The sequence below is a fragment of the Polypterus senegalus genome, chromosome 5, assembly GCF_016835505.1.
Source record: "Polypterus senegalus isolate Bchr_013 chromosome 5, ASM1683550v1, whole genome shotgun sequence".
In the NCBI taxonomy this organism is placed as follows: domain Eukaryota; kingdom Metazoa; phylum Chordata; class Cladistia; order Polypteriformes; family Polypteridae; genus Polypterus; species Polypterus senegalus.
Genome location: NC_053158.1, coordinates 78848634 through 78870101, shown reverse-complemented (window position 1 = coordinate 78870101; position 21468 = coordinate 78848634). Strand labels below are relative to the sequence as shown.

The window sequence follows — 21468 nt, the reverse complement described above, 5'->3', positions numbered from 1 at the left end:
CAAAAGCTTCTGTGCAAACAACACCTCAGCACACACCCTCTCCGTCAGGCAGAGAATGTCAGAGAGGGTGAGATAGAGGCAGAGACAAGCAAACAATCGAGCACCGTGCAGGAGGCATATCTTATAGCATTGAGGAGTTTTAGTTAATATGTAATACGTGCTCTGATTGGGTAGCTTCTAAGCCATCCGCCAATAAGCGTCCCTTGTATGAAATCAACTGGGCAAACAAACTGAGGAAGCATGTACCATAAATTAAAAGACCCATTGTCCAGAAATCATGAATCAGCGAAAATTCGCAATATACATTTACATATGCTTACATATAAAATCCGATAGAGCAAAACCGAAAGTCAAAGCGCGATACAGCAAGGATCACTGTATTCTCATTATTACTTAGTATTACTAGGGCTATCTGTTTATGTTTTATTGTGCTTAATTACTTTCTTTCCTTTTTTTTTCTAATTATTTCATGTGTACCCTAAATGAGACTGTTCAATATCATACCCTTGGTTTGCTGTTATTGCTATTACTGCATTAAGACTTGTTATGCTTGTTTTGGACACATCTTTAACACCATCACCTGGGTTTATTATCTGGGGATATCATCTTAATGCACTAAAATTGATGAAGATTATATATATATATATATATATATATATATATATATATATATATATATATATATATATATATATATATATATATATAAGTGCAAAATTCTTTTTTTTTTTTTTAAAGACTATATTGGTAACAGATATCTCTATCTTTTAACCTAAAGCCACTGCATGGGGCTTGATGTGCTTTGGACGTGCTCTGTCTCTGGGTATGTCAGAGGACTGGGACTGCATGAAGTGGGTTTTAGCCTCACTGGGGAGGCAAAAAGGGAGGGTGGTAGGAGAGAAAGAGAGCAGGCTTGATCTATACCTAATCTATCATCTCAATCTTTATAATTATAACTATCAACGTAATAATAAGCTGCATGGCAACAACTCTTGGGGAATAGGAAATTAAGACCTAAACTATTTCACTTCCAGTTAAGACTATAAAATGACATCAAAAACTCAGAATCAGTGTCTCCATGATGGGACAGTTAACTTCGTAAGCTGGAATGTTAAAGGCCTGAATCACGAATTAAAGAGAAAGAAAGTACTTTCTCACCTAACAGGTCTAAATGCTAAAATAGTATTTTTACAGGAAACCCACTTACTAAGCAAGGATCAGTTCCGCTGCAAAAGACTGGACTGGCCAAATGTTCCATTCTAGTTTTACAAAGAAAACTAGAGGGTGGGAATTCTCATACATAGAACAGTACCATTTGTAGCATCAGATGTAGTATTGGATCCTGAAGGGAGATATGTAATGGTCATGGGAGACTTATCTAACTGTAAAATGATTTTGATAAATGTTTATGCACCTAATGTTGATGATAAGGAATTTATACAAAATTTATTTGCATCCATTCCCAATCTGAACACTCATAAAGTTATAATGGCTGGGGACTTTAATTGTGTTCTAAATCCACTTTTAGATAGACTTCCTCCACAGGGGAACGCAACTAACACGCAAAGATAATTACAAAGTTTATAACTGATCACAACTTATCAGATCCCTGGAGGTTTTAAACCCAAATTCAAGAACATATTCTTTCTACTCACCAGTACATCATTGCTACTCAAGGATTGATTACTTCTTTATAGATAATAACTTCTTGCCTAAGATTAAATCTTGTAAATACGATGCTATTGTTATTTCGGACCATGCACCTATGATCTTGGAGCTGAAATTACTAAGCCCCATACACTCACCCCAGCAGATGGCCTCAACCGCTTCTATTAGCTGACGAGAATTGTACTGAATTTATATCCAAACAAATCAAATTCTTTCTAGAGACAAATACATCCCCTGAGATCTCTGCAGGAATACTCTGGGAAACTCTTAAGGCCTTCTTAAGAGGACAGATTATCTCATATCTTTCCCACAGAAATAAACCGCAAGAAAGTAGCAGAGATAAAAAGCGAAATTACTAAAATAGATGAAGAACATGCCAGACTACCAAGCGAGACTCTACATAGAGGAGGCAGGCTCTACATTCAGAATTAAACCTCTTGACAACTAAAGAAACTGAACAACTAATTGACAAATCCAGACATCATTACTATGAACATGGAGAGAAAGCTAATAAGCTTTTAGCTCAACAAATTCACAAGCAAGAAGTGCAACGCAATCTCGTAATCACTAACACTAACGGAGATAAAATCATCGAACACAAAAATATAATGCACACTTTCAGAGACTACTATAAATCCCTATATACTACTGAGTTTAAAGAAGACAATACACAATCTAATGCATTTCTGGATACATTACAGATACCACAAATTGACGCTTTTAGTGTGGAGGAACTTGATAAACCTCTGTCGTTATCAGAATTACTAGATGCTATAAAGTCACTCCAAGGTGGAAAAGCAGCAGGCCCTGATGGCAACCCTGCAGAGTTTTACAAGAAATTCTCCTCTCAGCAACATTTACAGAAGCCAGAGATAACCAATTTCTTCCACAAACCTTTCGCCAAGCACTAATCACTGTCTTTCCAAAACAAAATAAGGACTTATTACAATGTGCATCATACAGACCAATTTCACTTCTGAATAACGACGTTAAAATACTCTCTAAAATCATAGCTAGAAGGATGGAGAAAGTGCTCCCTCAGTAATATCACAAGACCAAACTGGATTTATTAGGGGCCGACACTTATCTTCAAATCTTCGACGCCTGTTTAATGTAATATACTCACCAACTAAATCAAACACCCCAGAAATATTATTATCATTGGATGCAGAAAAAGCATTCGACATGATTGAATGGAAATACCTTTTACTACATTGGAGAAGTTTGGGGCCCGAACATTTGTGCATGGATTAAATTACTGTATACTAACCCAGAAGCTTCAGTTTGCATCAATAACATTTGCTCAGACTACTTTAAACTAGAACGTGGCACAAGACAAGGATGCCCTTGTCACCACTGTTGTTTGCATTGCCATTGAACCACTGGCAATACATTGTCGAAATACTGATCAGATAAAGGGGATTAGCAGAGAAGGACTGGAACAGAAAATCTCATTATATGCAGATGACATGGTACTGTATATTTCGGACCCAGAAAATTCTGCGCCTGCAGTATTAGCAGCACTCACAGAATTTCAAAAGATCTCTGGTCTCAGAATTAATCTGAATAAAAGTGTACTCTTTCCAGTGAATTCTCAAGCATATATTATTAGATTAGATACCCTACCTTTTATCATTGCAGAACAGTTTAAATACCTAGGGGTAAACATCACAAGTAAACATAAAGCTCTTTATCAACAAAATTTCGCGTCTGCATGGAAAAAATTAAACAAGACTTGCATAGATGGTCAACCCTTCATCTCACTCTAGCTGGAAGAATTAACACTGTTAAGATGAATATTCTTCCTAAGCTCCTTTTTTTATTTCAAAACATCCCAATATACATTAATAAATCATTCTTTAAGCAATTAGATTCAACAATAACCTCATTTATTTGGAATTCAAAACATCCATGCATCAAAAGAGCGACCCTACAAAGACAAAAGGCAGAAGGCAGCATGGCTCTACCTAACTTCCAGTTTTATTACTGGGCAGCAAATATACAGGCGATAAGAACCTGGACACAAATAGAACATCATACACAGGCTTGGACCGCAATAGAAGTAAAATCCTGCAGTACTTCTTTGTATTCCTTGCTCTGTGCTCCAATAAACACACGTTATCGGCAATACACTAATAACCCAATTGTGCTCCACTCACTTAAAATCTGGAATCAATGTAGAAAGCATTTTAAGACGGAGAAGTTTCTATCTGGAATTTGGAATTAACTTGCTTAGAGATCTTTATATAGACAACGTCTTTGCTTCCTATTAACAATTACATTCCAAATTTAACATTCCAGCTACACATTTCTTTCACTATCTTCAAATCAAGAACTTTGTTAAACAGAACCTTCCAGATTTTCCTCATCTTGCACCCTCATCCATGCTGGAAAAAATATTGCTCAATCTCAAGGAATTAGACTCCATCTCTACAATATATAAAATCATTTTACAATCCCTTCCTTTCAAAGATCCAAGAGAACACTGGGAAAAAGATCTCTCAATTAATATATCAGAAAAGGAGTGGAAAGTAGCAATGCAGAGAATTCACTCGCGCTCCATATGCGCAAAGCATACAATTATACAACTCAAAATTATACATCGAGCACATCTGTCTCGACTAAAACTCTCCAAAATGTTTCCAGGGCATGATCCAACCTGTGACGTTGCAACCAAGTCCCAGCCTCACTGGGTCACATGTTCTGGGCCTGCACCAAATTAACATTATACTGGACAAAAAATTTTTAATTACGTCTCAGACAGCCTTGGACTCACAATCCCTCCTAACCCATTAACAGCTGTGTTTGGGGTTCTTCCAGAGGGGCTTAAATTCGAGAAAGACAAACAAATTGTGATTGCATTCACTACACTTTTGGCACGCAGACTTATTCTGATAACCTGGAAGAACCCAAACTCTCCTCTTTTAAGTCAGTGGGAAACCGATGTGTTATATTATTTGAAATTGGAAAAAATCAAATACTCAGAGGATCCATACAGACTTTTTTCAAAACATGGCAGGATCTAATCAGTAATATTTTAAAATAAGTTCATAAAGCACAGAGAATTTATTAATTTAGGTATGTTTACAAGCCTTAAATTTTACGCCGTTTGGCTTGCTCTCTCTCTCAGGGGTGGGGGTCGATCTGTTCTTAAGTTTTTACAAAAAGAAAAATTGAGTTGATTGCTTTGTATGGATTGTAATAAAATTAATACAAATTAAAAGATAGACTACGGCACTGACTGATCAGCTCCTGCATGCTCACAAATGGCACTGGGAAACAATTACTGTATAGCCAGGTGTGGAACAAAATGGAAAACAAGAACACTCAGCTGGGGATGCATCACAGTCAATCAGCAGCAAGGAGAAATTAATAACGCTGTAGTGGTCCGGTGCTGCTAAGATTCACACCGTCAAGAAGACAGTGATTTATTTTTATGGTGAAGATTCCAGGGACGCACCCAGCCTTGGCCCGACCCGCACGCACTCCAAACAGACAAAAACAAAACAAACCAGTAATCAAACAGCAAATAAAGAATGTAATGAAAACAAATGGAATAAATGAAACCAATGTTACCATCCCTGTTCCTTTTACGGCGATTACACGTTAAATACAACAAAGCACAAACAAAACACACGCAGTAAATCATGAAAACATTCATGAAAAACTGCAATGGATAAAATGTAATGATGAAAATAGATAGTCCAGAGATCCGCACATTGAATGGGAATATAAAGATTGTCCTACCGCTAGTTCCTGAAATGGTGAAGACAGGTGGACAGGTTCAGGAGTGGTCCTTTCTTTGCAGGAGGACCATGAATCCACTTACAGTCCTCATGTACAAAGGCAGACAATCCAGACACATGAAACGATACAGGACTAAATGAATAAGTACAGGTAACCCAACAGAAAGCAGACAGACAGGAACTTCTAACACAAATTACAAAAACTTTGCTTTTTGTCACCGGCCCCCTTTTTAAAAGCTGCACTGACATCCTTTGACCCAAACAACCCCAGCACCCTCAGCAGAAGACCAAACAGACATTGAAGGGACTGCTGGGAGTTTCAGTTTCAAATTCTATTGGCTACTTTCACCATCCCAAGCCACGTTTTCTACTACAGTTGCTTCCTCTTCTCTCTACAGTGCAGTATTGCCACGATAAAAGCCATAAAAATTGCGGAGTATACTTGCGGTTTCCACTAACAATTATTACATAGGTTCTAAGGAAAAATCCACAAATAAATGAGGCCGTGAACTCTGAACCGCGACTTCGCGGAGGTCTACTGTATAGTAAACTAAACACTCGGATTTGACAATACATGTCTAACTTTACAAAAACACAATTACTCAGTGATAATGTTGAAAGAACCACCTTCTCTGCATTATTCACTAAAACATACAACAAAATGTAAGCATCTTTACAAAGTATTAAAACACTTTGGTAAGTGGTCACCATCTGGCACAAAGTATGAAGTAGAATATCTTCACAAGCTTCCAAGAACACAGCTACAGTAGCTTTAAAACAGGTCTAATGAAACAAGACATTATCTGTACAAAATTACACTGAATAGTCATGTTGATCAGAAGCTTCAACTATTTTGAAAAAAAGAAAAAAAAAGTCATAATAGTCTAATGACATGTACGAGCATTCTCAAATGTACATCATGCATTTGTTTGAGTGCACTGTGTAACCATGGCTAACATAACTGCAAGTTCTGGTAGTGCCATATGGAACATGGTAGTAAATTTTATTCAACCAGTTTCTGCAGCACTAACAGCAAGTGTCGGGACACATTCTGAAATGTATAGTCACCCTGGGAAGAAAGAACTTGAAATATACAAGCTCTACAAAATGAACAAAATATTTTGGGAATACTAAACTTGAGGGCTTACACTGCATGCCATTAATCAGCGATAAATGAGAAATAATGACTAAATCCAGCAAATGGCCTAGCCTATACACTACTTCATAAAAGGGACAAACAAAATAACGCAGTCCACAGTTTATTTAATTCAAAAGACTTTCTCTCCTGTAGCATTGTGAATAATGAAAGGTTCCAATTCATGATCTGCTTACCTTATAACAAAGTAGTGCTGGGAGGTATACCGGTTCATACCGAAAACTGTTTTATTAATCCTTGTTATGGATATGGATTTTTCTTATACCGCAACACCGGTTTAAATAGCCTAAACAACGTTCGTAACATGGCGCAGTAGAGGAAACTGTTTAAGGAGGGACCTTTTTCACTGCTACACCGCTTAACATGCATGGAACGTAGTACATTTGTTAGTGGAGGTATTGCACGGTGAAAATGGACAGAGAACATTCCAAAACTGAAGCTGTAGCAGATGATAAAGTTGAACATGATGACACAGAACAACTTTTACTGAAAAAGTGAGTCATGTCTGTTGTCTGGAGATACTTTGGTTTTAAAAGGTCGGATGTGGACCATTATTATTTTAAAATGTGTGACAAACCCAGCCTATACTTGAATACTGTGCAATATACATGGGTACTGTGTAATAGTGTGACGATTACGGTCCCCTACAGACTCCCTCTTCCCACATGGGAGTCTGTTGAACCAACACTGTCAATAGTTATAACTGAGATGAGCTGACAAATCTCACTGAAGCCAGGGGATGGTGGAAAGTGCTCAAGTGCTTTTATTAAAAACAGTCAAAAGTAAAACCAAGTGTCCATTGTGCAATGTTCAAAAAATACAGTACCCAAATAAATAGCAAATCCGTAAAACCAGTAAAACGTGGGGATAAAATCCATAATATGTAAATCCGTTAAAATGTCTCTCTCCTCACCCGATCGCAACCCACCACCTTCTGTCTCCCTGTCTCACCCATCACTGGTGTTGCAGGCAAAGCCTCTGCAGCACAAACTCCTTTCTGCCAACCCCTGTCTTGGCTGCCGCCACACTGCACAGCCAGACTGTCCGAGGTCAGCACACCTCCAGTCTTTCTTCACTCTAACTTAGTCGCTCCTCAGATACATCGGGAGGCTTTTGCAGTCGCTGCTCCACATCTCTGGAATGCCCTACGAGAGAACTTGAGATCACAGCAGATTGTGGGCTGTTTTAAAAAACAGCTAAGGACTTTTTTTATTTAGGAAGGACAAAATTTAGAGGACAAAAGACGCTGGCGAAGAAGTGCGAACGGATTTAAGGTGGGACGGATCTACTAGTTTTTTCATAGGCTCTGGTAATTCTAGTGTTAATGATGGTTCAGTTGGTAAAGATGTCATCACCAAGTTGGACTTGTTGCATTTTACTTTATTTTGTGAATACTGTGTAATGTACCTGGGTTTGAAACCTTGAAGTAATAGTATTATTACTGGAAGTTGCATTATTATTTATTTTATTGTTATTTATTAGTTTAAATATTTTGCAGTTTAATGATGGTACAGTTGTTTAAAAAGTCACTTTAACGTGTCAGTGAACAGAGATTGTTAACATTAACAGAAATTGTAGTTGGTTTACAAAAAATATTTACTATTTATTCCTTTTCTAAGATAGGTTGAGTGCAATATAACTTTTGACAAGCACCTCTGGATATCTTACTAAGTCTCTTTAGATGGTTGAAAATATGTTGTCAAAATTATAGTTTAGGGTGTTTGCAAAATTTGTTCAATAAAAAGGTTCTATATTTTGACAACTGTCATGCCATGTGATTCCTTCTCTTCATTAGTGCCACCCTCTTGAAAACTATCACTTTATGGGGCCATGCAAACCTGTATTAATACTTTTGTGCACATCAAAATGTTTTTTTGTACAATGTACAATTGTCATGACAGTGGAATAGGTTCTTCTTAGCCAGTCTACTGTAGTAATTGCAGTGGAAAAATGTGGTTAACATCCACTCATGCATGGGAAAAAGAAACCAGTATAAATTTTGAAAAATACCGTGATATAGAATTTGATATACCGCCCAGCACTACTACGTCAGCTTTTTATTGAAAAAAAAAATCAGTTCTTATAATGTCAGACAGTAATTCAATAAAGACATCAGAATAGTACTTATCTGTGATACGTAGACATCTTCATAAACACAGCATTTTTAACACTGACTATATAATAGGGGACTGATAACTCAAGACTCAGGTTCTTGAGATCATGGTGAAGTAATGACACACCAATATAACTATAAATTGTTTCATACTGTTGCAGATGAACGTCAGCTATCAACCACTGAGCTGATTACCAAGTGGCTGCACATGTGTGTGACTTTAAACACATGAACTGTTTAAAGTTAAACATTACTATTAACCTTGCTGCTCATCACACTCAGAGCCTGCCCTCCGTATCATGACTGCTTGGAAGGATTACACCAATCACTGGATTCTTCCACTGCATCCCAATCACTAATTGTACCCTGGAGAAGAAACAAAGACTGTAGCAGCAGCCACTTCACAAGTTGAAAGCAGATGTGCTCTAAATTTATGCTCTCGATTCTATAAATATGTGCATTTCTTTTTTGCTCATGAAAAATAGAACTGGTAGCATGATTTTCTATCTCAGCAACATTATTTTCTCTCTTTATTTTGCATGTTGTCGAGGTATTATACCAAGAGCTGCTACCTACTTTATCTGTGCTACTATTCAAATTTTAAATGAATGTTACCATTTGTTTTAGAAATGTATTATACACAATATTGCAAAAAATTGTTAGTATCATGCACTACCTGTCAAAAGTTTTAGATCACCTCAGTTTTTCTTTCATATTTAAATCGATGAATTAGCTAAAATGGTGAAAAGGTAAGAGGTAAACTGTCAGAGGTTTAAAGTTTAGGTTGTCAAAACTGAAAAAATATCAGAATATTACAAATGAGCTTTCTTCAGTGAACAACTAATAGGTTACAACCTACGAATGTTCTGAAGCAATTAAAATAATTTAAGTCTAGCAAATTGAAACAACCAATTTGCACAGGTGCCCCAACTTGTGTTGATTACATAAAAACCCTCGGTCTTAAAGCAGAGATGGAACAGACTGTGTTGCTACACCCTCTGAAGTAATACTTGGACAATATTACTCTGGCACAGAAAAAAACAATGACAAATAAACCCAAGGAATAATTAAGTGTACAACTTTTGATTCAAAGCAGCCACCTTTTTCTGATATTGTAGTGTATTTTAATAATTGCACTTTTTCAAACAAAAGAAAAAAAAACCTGTATACATAACACATTCTCTGCTTTATCAGTGTTTTACTCAGATAATCAACAACTTTTATCAAAACCAGTAAGCAGCTTTCAGACAAGTAAATGATGGAAATCTACAGACAATACAAGTTAAAGTAACCACTTTCTAGGTAAATTTAAAACACTAAACTAATCTGTAATTGAAGTTGCTCAGAACGTTTTGAGTTTTAACCCCAAAGTTCCCAATGCTTTTCAAAGGGAGTTTCTAAAATTTCAAAAATTCATCTTAAGTGTTCTATTTGAGATATCTAAATGGAAACTGAATTTTCCCAACATATTTCCGTGAACAATAAGCACACAAAATTTAAACAAAATCAATCCACTGGGAGTAAAGTTGTTTAATGAGAACAGAAACACAGCATGCAAAAGGAAAGAAAAAAAAATAATTACACAGCTACAGAAAAGCAGTAATAATGACCCGTAATTGTGCAATTAAGTTCATTAGGGCCCTATGGAATCCGTTTTATTTTTTTACAAAATTTTTTTTTTTGTTTTTGATTTTTGGTTTTCACCATTTTATTTTTCTTTTATATCAGATTTTTGGTTTTTTATTTTTTTGTTTTACTGTAAGTAGTAACAGCTACAACAAAACAAAGAATACATTCCTTTTAATGAAACCGCACACTAGCAGTCTAGCACAACTGAACCTTATTTTGCAATTCCATCCGTCAGGTAGGAGCCCAGATCCCCCATGATGCCGTATGCAGAGACTGCAGTAGGACAGCGAGTGCCCTCCAGAATTGTAAGAGTTGTCACTAGTTTGATGCATACTTCGGAAATGAAGGTTAACTTCACTTTTAGGGTCTAGAATATTTATTACAGCACGAGTTGATGTGTTCTCAGCCAAAAATAACTTTTTGTAGAGGTGAATATGTTCAATGAGTTACCCTACGGATTCGAATCAGCTATTCGACCTGGAGTTTTCTGCTTCAGGGTTCCCAGCAGGATTCTTGAATGCGGCAGACTTTACCCACATCACTAGTGATGCAGCCTCACTAAAGTATTTATAGTTCCAAAGGTATCACTATCCTAGTGAGCTGAATGACTTCCGGCCTGTTGCTTTGACGTCACATCTGATGAAGACTATGGAGCGGCTGCTGCTTCCCCACCTGAGGCCACAGGTCCGCCACGCCCTCGACCCTCTGTAGTTCGCATACCAGGAGAAGGTGAGAGCGGAGGATGCCATCATCTATATCCTACACCGATCCCTCTCCCACTTGGAAAGAGGCAGTGGTGCTGTAAGAATTGTGTTTTTGGACTTCTCTAGCGCCTTCAACACCACCCAACCTCTGCTCCTTAGAGACAAGCTGACCGAGATGGGAGAAGACTCACACCTGGCGGTATGGATCGTGGACTATCTTACAGACAGACCTCAATATGTGCATCTTGGGAACTGCAGGTCTGACATTGTGGTCAGCAACACAGGAGCGCCGCAGGGGACTGTACTTTCTCCGGTCCTGTTCAGCCTATATACATCAGACTTCCACTACGACTCGGAGTCCTGCCACGCGCAAAAGTTCACTGATGACACTGCTATTGTGGGATGCATCAAGAGTGGGCAGGAGGAGGAGTACAGGAAGCTAATCAAAGACTTTGTTAAATGGTGCGACTCAAACCACTTACACCTTAACACCAGCAAGACCAAGGAGCTGGTGTTGGATTTTAGGAGGCCCAGGCCCCTCATGGACCCTGTGATCATCAGAGGTGACTGTGTGCAGACCTATAAATATCTGGGAGTGCAGCTGGATGACAAATTAGACTGGACTGCCAATACTGATGCTCTGTGTAAGAAAAGTCAGAGCCGACTATACTTTCTTAGAAGGTTGGCGTCCTTCAACATCTGCAATAAGATGCTGCAGATGTTCTACCAGACAGTTGTGGCGAGTGCCCTCTTCTACGCGGTGGTGTGCTGGGGAGGCAGCATAAAGATGAAGGATGCCTCACACCTGGACAAACTTGTTAAGGCAGGCTCTATTGTAGGAATAAAGTTGGACAGTTTAACATGTGTGGCAGAGCGACAGGCATTAAGCAAACTCCTGTCAATCATGAAGAATCCACAGTGGATCATTTCCAGGCAGAGGAGTAGCTTCAGTGACAGACTTTTGTCACGGTCTTGCTCCACTGACAGACTGAGGCGATCGTTCCTCCCCAACACTATGTGACTCTTCAATTCCACCCGGGGGAGTAAATGCTAACATTATTCAAAGTTATTGTCTGCTTTTACAAGTTTTTTTATTACTATTTAATTCAATATATTTTTTTTGTATCAGTATACTGCTGCTGGATTATGTGAATTTCCCCTTGGGATTAATAAAGTATCTATCTAGTGCTGCCAGGTCTCTCCCACCAAACTGAGGACATGACACAAGCAGGCTGAATGTACACTGTTAGGCATAACCCGTTTTAAAACTTCCCGGTATGCTTTCAGAGAGTATGATGCATTGTCTGTAACTACTGCTAAAATGTCATGAAAATTCAGCTAGCTGTTATGAAGGATCTAAAGTGAATGAATTTGACAAAGGCTACTCTAATTCTCTGGCAGCAGACCTCCTTGTTTACAATGCTTAATAAAGAAAAGATGCATCTGCATCATTTTTTCGAGCAGTATATCTGACTCGCATGGCCACAAAGACCTCCACAATTAGGCGTTTTGCATCTGATGATTTTGTTATTTCCTCTATTGTTACCTGAAGGGGAACACTTTTGGATCTTAATTTCTCCTTGTTCTTTAGATAGGTTTTAGATTTGACGTGGTCATTGCAAGTATCTTCGAGTCCAGTCTATAGTATGCTGGCAAATCTTGCAGAAAATTTGTTCTCCAGATTCATAAAAGTTGCCGGGATATTTTTGTGCCCTCAATTTTGCAGTTAAGCTCGTGTTTTAGTTTTTTGTACATAGTTAGGATATCTGATACTCCTCACTTCAACATTTCGGTCTCATGCAGCTAGCTAATTTGCGTGCCTTTAACGAGAAAACATACAGGAAACATACACACAAACAGAAAGAGGCACGACTGAATTTCTATGAAGAATTGCGTTCACTTGAAAAACAAACCAGAAAATAGTATCTAAATGATTGAATAATATTTAGTCCTATCGTTTATTTTATTGGGAAGTTTTGTAAGTCACCCCTTCAGTCTCTAAATTCCACACATTTCAATTTTTAATCCTAAAATCCGTTTTTATGTGTTAATTCCGCGATTCCATCCACGTTTTCCCCATCGCGGAAATCATAGGGCACTAGCTCATAAAGACCTAGTCCAGAGATGTTAAGATACAGTAACAACAAAATATCAATAATTTACTGGTGGCAGAAATTAGTAATTACACCAACTTTATGTGATGGAGTGGGTCACCTTGTAGTCTCTTGAACCAGACACCATCAACAGTCATGACCGGGATGGGCGTGGTAGATGGGGCCAAAGCATACAAAGCAAGGAGACAGCGTAAAGTGCAAGTGCGTTTATTATTTAAAAAAAAAAAAATATTCACACAAACAAGTGTCCCAAAATGCAGTGCTCAAAAAAGTTCAATAATAAATAATTCAATTAAAAAAGTGAATGATGGATGTTAAAATCAATACATAAAAAAATCTGTTAAAATGAAGTTAAAACAACGCAGTGCAGGAAACTAACTTTAAAACCCATAAGGGCTGGTGCCTTCCCATAAAACAATAGCCTCTCCAGCTTATCCTATCCAGACCTCGCAGCCCGGAAAAACATCGACCAGCAGTTGCAGACATGCTTTTCATCCAGCCCTTGTCCCCCAGCGCCAATCCCACGGCGCCCGAGGGCAACCACCGAACCCTGCTATGCCTGAACCTCTCCAATCCAGGCTTCACCCAGAGCAGGCACGCTGTACTCACACCACTGCTGTCCCAAAAGGTTCCTACCAGCAAGAGCATCTCCAGAGCATAATGGTCAATCCTTCACCCAAAGATGCTCAACAGGAGTGACCAACAGCCCACTCCTGAGCAATGGTCACTCAATCCTCCTTGGGGGAATCTACTGCCAATCTGCTTTCACTCTGTTCACCAACTTGTTTCTTCTCTCTTTCTCCTGCCTACTTCTTCGCCAGTCTTATCTTCCACTCACTTTTCTTGACCGTCTTTATTTCCTTTCTCTTTTACTTTTTTTGCACTCCCCTTTATAGGTTGGGGAGCTGTTGCACGTGCAATCACCTGATTGATTGCCTTATCAGCCCGGGGCAGCAAGACAACACATGGACAGTTGACCACCTTTCACCAACCTGGAGACGGGGCGTCCCCACGGCAGATCACCCACACCTGCTCCACTCTCCAGCATGAGCAAGTTCATTATCTATTTATTAAAACGGCCAGTTTTTCTGAGCCATGGACCCGCTATACCACACTTTGGAACTATTTTTATATGAACAAAATACACTACCTATAAGATTGTACATTCTTCCTTAAATGTAGTTGTGGTTCACTGACAAACTCCCAAGCAAGAGCAAATTAGGTGAACTGAAGATTTTAAATTAATGTGAGGGAGAAGGGGCTGTTTCTGGGTGTAGCTGGGTATACAATGAAAACTTATTCGTCTACGTTCAAGGCATGAGCTTTTTTCCTGGGAACTTTTGCTTAACAAGCCCAAAGCCAAATAATGTATCTAAAATACATTTGCCCCCTTCCCGATTTCTTATTCTTTTGCATGTTTGTCACACAAAATGTTTCTGATCATCAAACACATTTAACCATTAGTCAAATATAACACAAGTAAACACAAAATGCAGTTTTTAAATGATGGTTATTATTTAGGGTAAAAAAAATCCAAACCTACATGGCCCTGTGTGAAAAAGTAATTGCCCCTTGTTAAAAAATAACCTAACTGTGGTGTATCACACCTGAGTTCAATTTCCGTAGCCACCCCCAGGCCTGATTACTGCCACACCTGTTTCAATCAAGAAATCACTTAAATAGGAGCTGCCTTATACAGAGAAGTAGACCAAAAGCACCTCAAAAGCTAGACATCATGCCAAGATCCAAAGAAATTCAGGAACAAATGAGAACAGAAGTAATTGAGATCTATCAGTCTGGTAAATGTTATAAAGCCATTTCTAAAGCTTTGGGACTCCAGCGAACCACAGTGAGAGCCATTATCCACAAATGGCAAAAACATGGAACAGTGGTGAACCTTCCCAGGAGTGGCCGGCCGACCAAAATTACCCCAAGAGCGCAGAGACGACTCATCTGAGAGGTCACAAAAGACCCCAGGACAACGTCTAAAGAACTGCAGGCCTCACTTGCCTCAAGGTCAGTGTTCACGACTCCACCATAAGAAAGACTGGGCAAAAACGGCCTGCATGGCAGATTTCCAAGACGCAAACCACTGTTAAGCAAAAAGAACATTAGGACTGGTCTCAATTTTGCTAAGAAATATCTCAATGATTGCCAAGACTTTTGGGAAAATACCTTGTGGACTGATGAGACAAAAGTTGAACTTTTTGGAAGGCAAATGTCCGTTACATCTGGCGTAAAAGGAACACAGCATTTCAGAAAAAGAACATCATACCAACAGTAAAATATGGTGGTGGTAGTGTGATGGTCTGGAGTTGTTTTGCTGCTTCAGGAACTGGAAGGCTTGCTGTGATAGATGGAACCATGAATTCTACCGTCTACCGAAAAATCCTGAAGGAGAATGTCCGGCCATCTGTTCGTCAGCTCAAGCTGATGCGATCTTGGGTGCTGCAACAGGACAATGACCCAAAACACACCAGCAAATCCACCTCTGAATGGCTGAAGAAAAACAAAATGAAGACTTTGGAGTGGCCTAGTCAAAGTCCTGACCTGAATCCAATTGAGATGCTATGACATGACCTTAAAAAGGCGGTTCATGCTAGAAAACCCTCAAATAAAGCTGAATTACAACAATTCAGCAAAGATGAGTGGGCCCAAAGTCCTCCAGAGCGCTGTAAAAGACTCATTGCAAGTTATCGCAAATGCTTGATTGCAGTTATTAGATTCAAGGGGCAATTACTTTTTCACACAGGGCCATGTAGGTTTGGATTTTTTTTTCTCCCTAAATAATAAAAACCATCATTTAAAAACTGCATTTTGCGTTTACTTGTGTTATATTTGACTAATGGTTAAATGTGTTTGATGATCTGAAACATTTTGTGTGACAAACATGCAAAAGAATAAGAAATCAGGAAGGGTGCAAATAGTTTTTCACACCACTGTACTTAGGTGGACACATGTAAGCCCCCACATGTAGAGAAAGCACACAAGATTGTATACAATGCATAGTGCAACAGAAAAACCTATAATTAACTAAGACATACAAATTAAAACGGCTTAGACCATCACTGTATGCAGCTAACACTGTCAACTTAAAATTGAACTAGCAAAACACAGATCATAGCTGATAAAGTGAAACTGACCCAAGGCTGATGTGTGATACTACTAGGTGTTAAACCCACACATATACAAAGGCAGATGTTAAAATAATGCATTTTGCAGGTCCTTGAGTCTGGGAACTGAAATGCTGCAGGGTCATTCCATGTCAAATCAAAAAATTTTCCAGAAGTCCTAGTCTCTTTGGTCTCAAAAAAAATGTTTTAGAGAGAGAGAAACACACCAGGTGTACCCATGTTATCCTGGACAGAACCCTGTAAAAATTATTTTCATACAAAGATCAATACCTTCCAAGATACAACCAATTTTGTGAGGGGACAGGGGTGTCAAATTTGAAACAGCTTTATTTTTCAATCAATTTCACAAGACCATATCTCAAGAAATAAACCACCTAGCAGGCTCAAATTTTGCATAACGGTACCTTTACAGATATAGTACGTAACAAAATCAAATGTTTAGTCTGGATGACACCAATTGTTAAGAGCAAACCTTCAAAAAAATTGAAAATAAAATATTTTGAGTCTTTGACATTGCCAGGTTTAAGCTTTCACAAACCATACTTCTCGTGAGAGGGCTAGGATCTCAGCTGCTGCTTCAGTGGTGGATATTCAGAGTCAAATGACTGTCTTCACCAGAAACCCAGCTGAATTGGTTACATCCCTACAGAAGATGGCAAACTCAATGGTGTTCTCTTTTGGCCATGGAGAACTGCATTTGCTGTTCAGCAACATGAAATTGGACATCGTCATTTGATATGAAAAAAAGGTTTTTGATAACTTAATGGATTACCATTATTGACACATGCCGCATTCAGCCGATGGAAAACTGGATGGAAAACAAACAAAGGTTTTGCATAGGAAAAGGTTTGTTTTGAGAAATTAGGGTTACACCTATGGCTACACCTGGTAACTTTTCCAGAATTTTCTGAAGTGTGTTGGCCATTGGTTGATTTCACATGGAATGACACTTATACAATGTTAAAATAATGAACGTCAACAATTTAACACAGTACAACTTTGCCAAAGTGTATAATCAAACCTACCATATAAAACTCTACAGTACCAAAGAAAATTCTACAGTAGAAGCAGTTAGACTTTTGCATACTTATCTTTGGCAGTTTAACTAAATCTTTTTAGCTTATCTGCAATTAAGAAAATGCGTTTTATAACCCAAATAAATCAACAGTAATCTGATCGCTTTCAGCCTATCTGAAGATAACTTTATATACAAATAAAGTTTTTTTTTTCCTATGGTGACATCACCCAGAGTTAACTAGCAGGGAGAGTAAGGAGGTTAGCCAAATTCTTACTTGTGGTTTCAAGAAATCCAAGTTAAAGCGAAAACACATTACGGTGACTCTTCAGGAGCAAATTTTTTATATTATGGAGTACAGTAAAATGGCAAAATACAGGACTACATCCCTGATACTATTTTAATAAAGAGAAGTTAATTAAGGAGCATGATCAAACTTAGATTAGTTTTTGTTTAAGGCAGTTTTTTTTACACATTAGTTTTGCCCTGTTCAGCAGTTAAAAGATGAGATGCAACACTAATATAATCTACAGATATTCCTTAATCTTAGCATACAACATGAAGAAAAAAGAAAAAAAAGCACTCTATATTACACCCCCAACCACATCAATTTACCATACAGCCTTTGTAAGCAGGAAGTCGAACCTTTATTATTTATATTAAAAAAAAACACCCACTATACAGTAATATAGTTTTTCATTAAAAATTATCCACCTGGGTTATGACTAAACGTACGGTATAATGTGTCGGTATATTCAGCATTACCCAAATGTTGCTTCACAAGACATGAGAAACAACAAACGTAACTAAACTTTGCACCATTTCTTTTTCCTATTGTTTCGGTTTTAAACCTTTGCCCTATGTTTCCACCTCGCTGCTCTAATTTCCAGAAAATTAAGGTCAGGCCAGTCTCTAAGTAAATTGAAGCATACAACCCGGGACAGGAGCCCCAAAACACTTTGTGAACAAACGAAAAAATCGAAACTTTTTTTCTACACACACAAAAAAACAACCTACAAACATTGGACGCACCTGAAGCAGGTGTAGTATCGGCATTCTTGTCGAATGAATAAGGCGGGGCCCGGCCTGACTACAAAACAACTTCCTTATTCAATAATCGGTAAGAGCTATAGTACGTGTCTGGATTTAAAATAATCAACAAAATAATTTCAATTAAATCATTTATTTTAGTTAATGCGTGACATATAATACATTAAAAGTAATTTTAAAAAGTTACAACAGGTCACTTTAGTCCCAGACCGACTTAAACGGCAGCTCCTGTAAAATTGTAACCCATTACTTAACGTACTGCAAGAAAAGACAACAGGAAATACACCAAGCAAAGAAAGTCTGACATCACTACAAATTAATGATTTTAGATGTTAATAATAAGCACAACCTAATTGCTATCTAACGCCCGTTTCAAAGATTCGTCTCCCAAGGGGATCGGCTTAACAGCTGTTGCTCAATTTGGCCCTTCCGACTTTAAGGAAACGTTTATCTATTATTTCTATAAACATTTGTTTAACCCAGCGTCCTGAAACTTTGATACTTGTTAGAAAAATGAACGTGGAACCGATTTTGCTTTAGCACAGGTAAACAGTCCCCTCCTAACCCATCCAAAATAACCGGCGACTCCAGAAGCAGAATACTCCGTGGAAGTTCCAGTGAAAGCGAAGCATTCACATCGTCCCATTTCTACAAAACTACAAACTGTATTTTCAAATATATATACACAAGTTGAGCGCGTGAACGGCAGCTTTCACATGTAGCCTAACGAAAAAACAAATCTCAGCCAAGTCACAAACTAACTTGATTGCTGGCTCGAAGTTAGACACGCACGGCTACCGTGCCAGGCCTCGCCACCTTGCTTTCGTGTGGCTATTCCCAGTTTCCTGACACATATCGTAGCAGGGAGCATTGCTTACCTTGCAGTTGCGCGTTTCAGGGAGCTTCAACCTTGCGTGGACGCGTTACATACGTGTCTTTGATCTTCGTCTTCTTGTTAATTAAATGCATACAATTCTGCCAGAATGGGAACGCGAACTCTTCGATAGATTATTATATGTTAATTCAAGATGGAAATCACTGCCTCCCCCATCTCCGTTACACTCCGGACTACCCGTAAGGACACAGTATGCGGATGATCCTGGTTTGTGGAAAAAGAATACAAAAAAAAAGAAAACAGTGGCGACTGACGCAGAAAATGTCCAAAGGAATGCAACATATATATATATATATAAATATAAACAAAGAAAGAAAAGGAGTGTGTAACAAAACTAATATCTACATGATACCGGACAACCTAATGACTTAAAGCAAACAAAAAAGAAAACCCTCATACTGTGGCAGGCCCCCCTCCTTGCGCTAAACTCACGTCGGTCCTGCGAACAACATGGCCGCGTTCGAGCTTGTGAAGCTGTCCAACAGGACGCCCGTGCGCCACGAACAATTACACACTTCAAAAAATTAACATGTATGCTGAAGGTCCCGTAATTCAGCATATATATAAAAAAAGCATTTACCAAAGTGTTTGTGGTTGGGGTGGGGGGCTTTGATTCTTAATTTAATTTGTGGTAAACATTTGGTGCTTTGCCGCCCTCTAGGAAAATTGAAATAAACAGGATTTTAACTTAAGTAATTCCATTAAGTTAGTACATCACCAAGAAAGTATTAAGCATAAACGGAAACTGAAAAATGTGACGTTTCAGCATTGCAACGCTCATATGAATATAAGAAGGGCACAGGAAATAGGAAAAAAAATGTAACATTTAAATCTTAATTGATTTTAAGAACTTACTTACAACCTGCATTAATTTAATTAACAGGAAGCAACAGTGCTATACAAATCCAGAATGGATATAGGCTAAATCTCAATATTCTATTGCCTATGCTGGACTAAATTATTCCCACATACTACCACTTCACCAAATGACACAATATAACATTAATAAATCTGCCTAATCTAATTCATATTCTTAGGTAAATTCACAAAAAGTAATATTGCTACATAAACCCAGGGCTGGCTTGAGAGTATAGATTCTGATGCATGTGCCCAGAAAGAGACATCTAAAATAGAGACCCTCTTTTGATATGCAGGGTCAGATCCTGGGGGCCCCCCTTGGAGATTGGAACCCTCCCTAAAGTATATGAAATGACTTCTTGGCACCCCCTAGGGCATGACAACTCCTAGGGCAGTAATTACACTGCCTATATGCCTAGAGCCAGTCCTGCATAAACCTATGGATAGCAAGCCACATCTTAACATTTCATAGCCCAAGTTACAGGAAATTTTTAACCAACCAGTAACATTAATATAACTTAACTAGCTGTGTTACCCAGCTTCGCACTGGAAATTTCCAAAGACAATCCAGCTTGGATATGGTGCTGTCGATTAATATTTTATCAGAAGTATTATGTAACTAAGTACTTTTTTTGTAGTCAGTATTTGTATTTTTTTTTTTTTTTGCCAGAAGCTAATATTATTACTGCAGTTTTCCAGATCCCCTTATCCTTGAATATGCTACATGTGATCACCCATGCGTGAAACATTTCTGCCAAAGGTCAATTCCACTTCTCTCTAGTGACTGACTTTGGCTTTTGATGATGATCAGTGCAAAACACAATTTCACAGGGATCTCTTTTCACTTTAATTAAAATTGGTTATCAGCAGTAATAATGGGAATTTTCAGTATCTATGTCCACCTGTATTGCATGCCCTGTGCTTGCTAGAATAGGTTACAGGTTTCCCACATCCCTGCTCAGAATAAAGCAGATTGAGAAAAGAGGATTGTTATTATAATACACGGTGAGTCAAAATTATGTTAACACTAATGGATTATTTTTATCTTGACCACACCTTTCCAGGTTGATGGATAGGTCGTGGTGGACCATTGCCATGGACTCCACACTCCCCTAATTTAACACCCTGTGATTTCTGGTTATGGGGTATGGTGAAGAACCGAGTGTATAGCAGGAAAATTTGTGATATCAATGACCTGAAGGACAGAATAAGAACTGTGGTATCATCTATTCCCTGCAAAATGTTCATCTGAGCTTTAAATGGTACTGTGGCTCGTTGGTTTTTGTGTGTTGAACATGATGGTAAACGGGTTTAGACTTTCCTGTAAATCATCTTGCACGTATGAAGTATGTTTTGTGAGAAAAGCTACAGCTGACATAGTAGTCC

General features: G+C 38.3%; 1 protein-coding gene across 4 annotated transcripts in view; it reads right to left on the bottom strand.

Moving 5' to 3' along the window:
* The window catches only part of yes1 (YES proto-oncogene 1, Src family tyrosine kinase), a 119927-nt gene extending 100190 nt beyond the window's left edge, over positions 1-19737 (bottom strand). The window contains exons 1-2 of one of the 4 annotated variants that reach the window (XM_039754854.1): positions 19657-19737; positions 19208-19428 (exon numbers count right to left, since the gene is read on the bottom strand). The gene's annotated coding sequence lies outside the window, so the exon portion shown is untranslated. The other 3 variants (XM_039754853.1, XM_039754856.1, XM_039754855.1) reach the window with 3 other exon arrangements.
* Positions 19738-21468: the final 1731 nt, after the last annotated feature.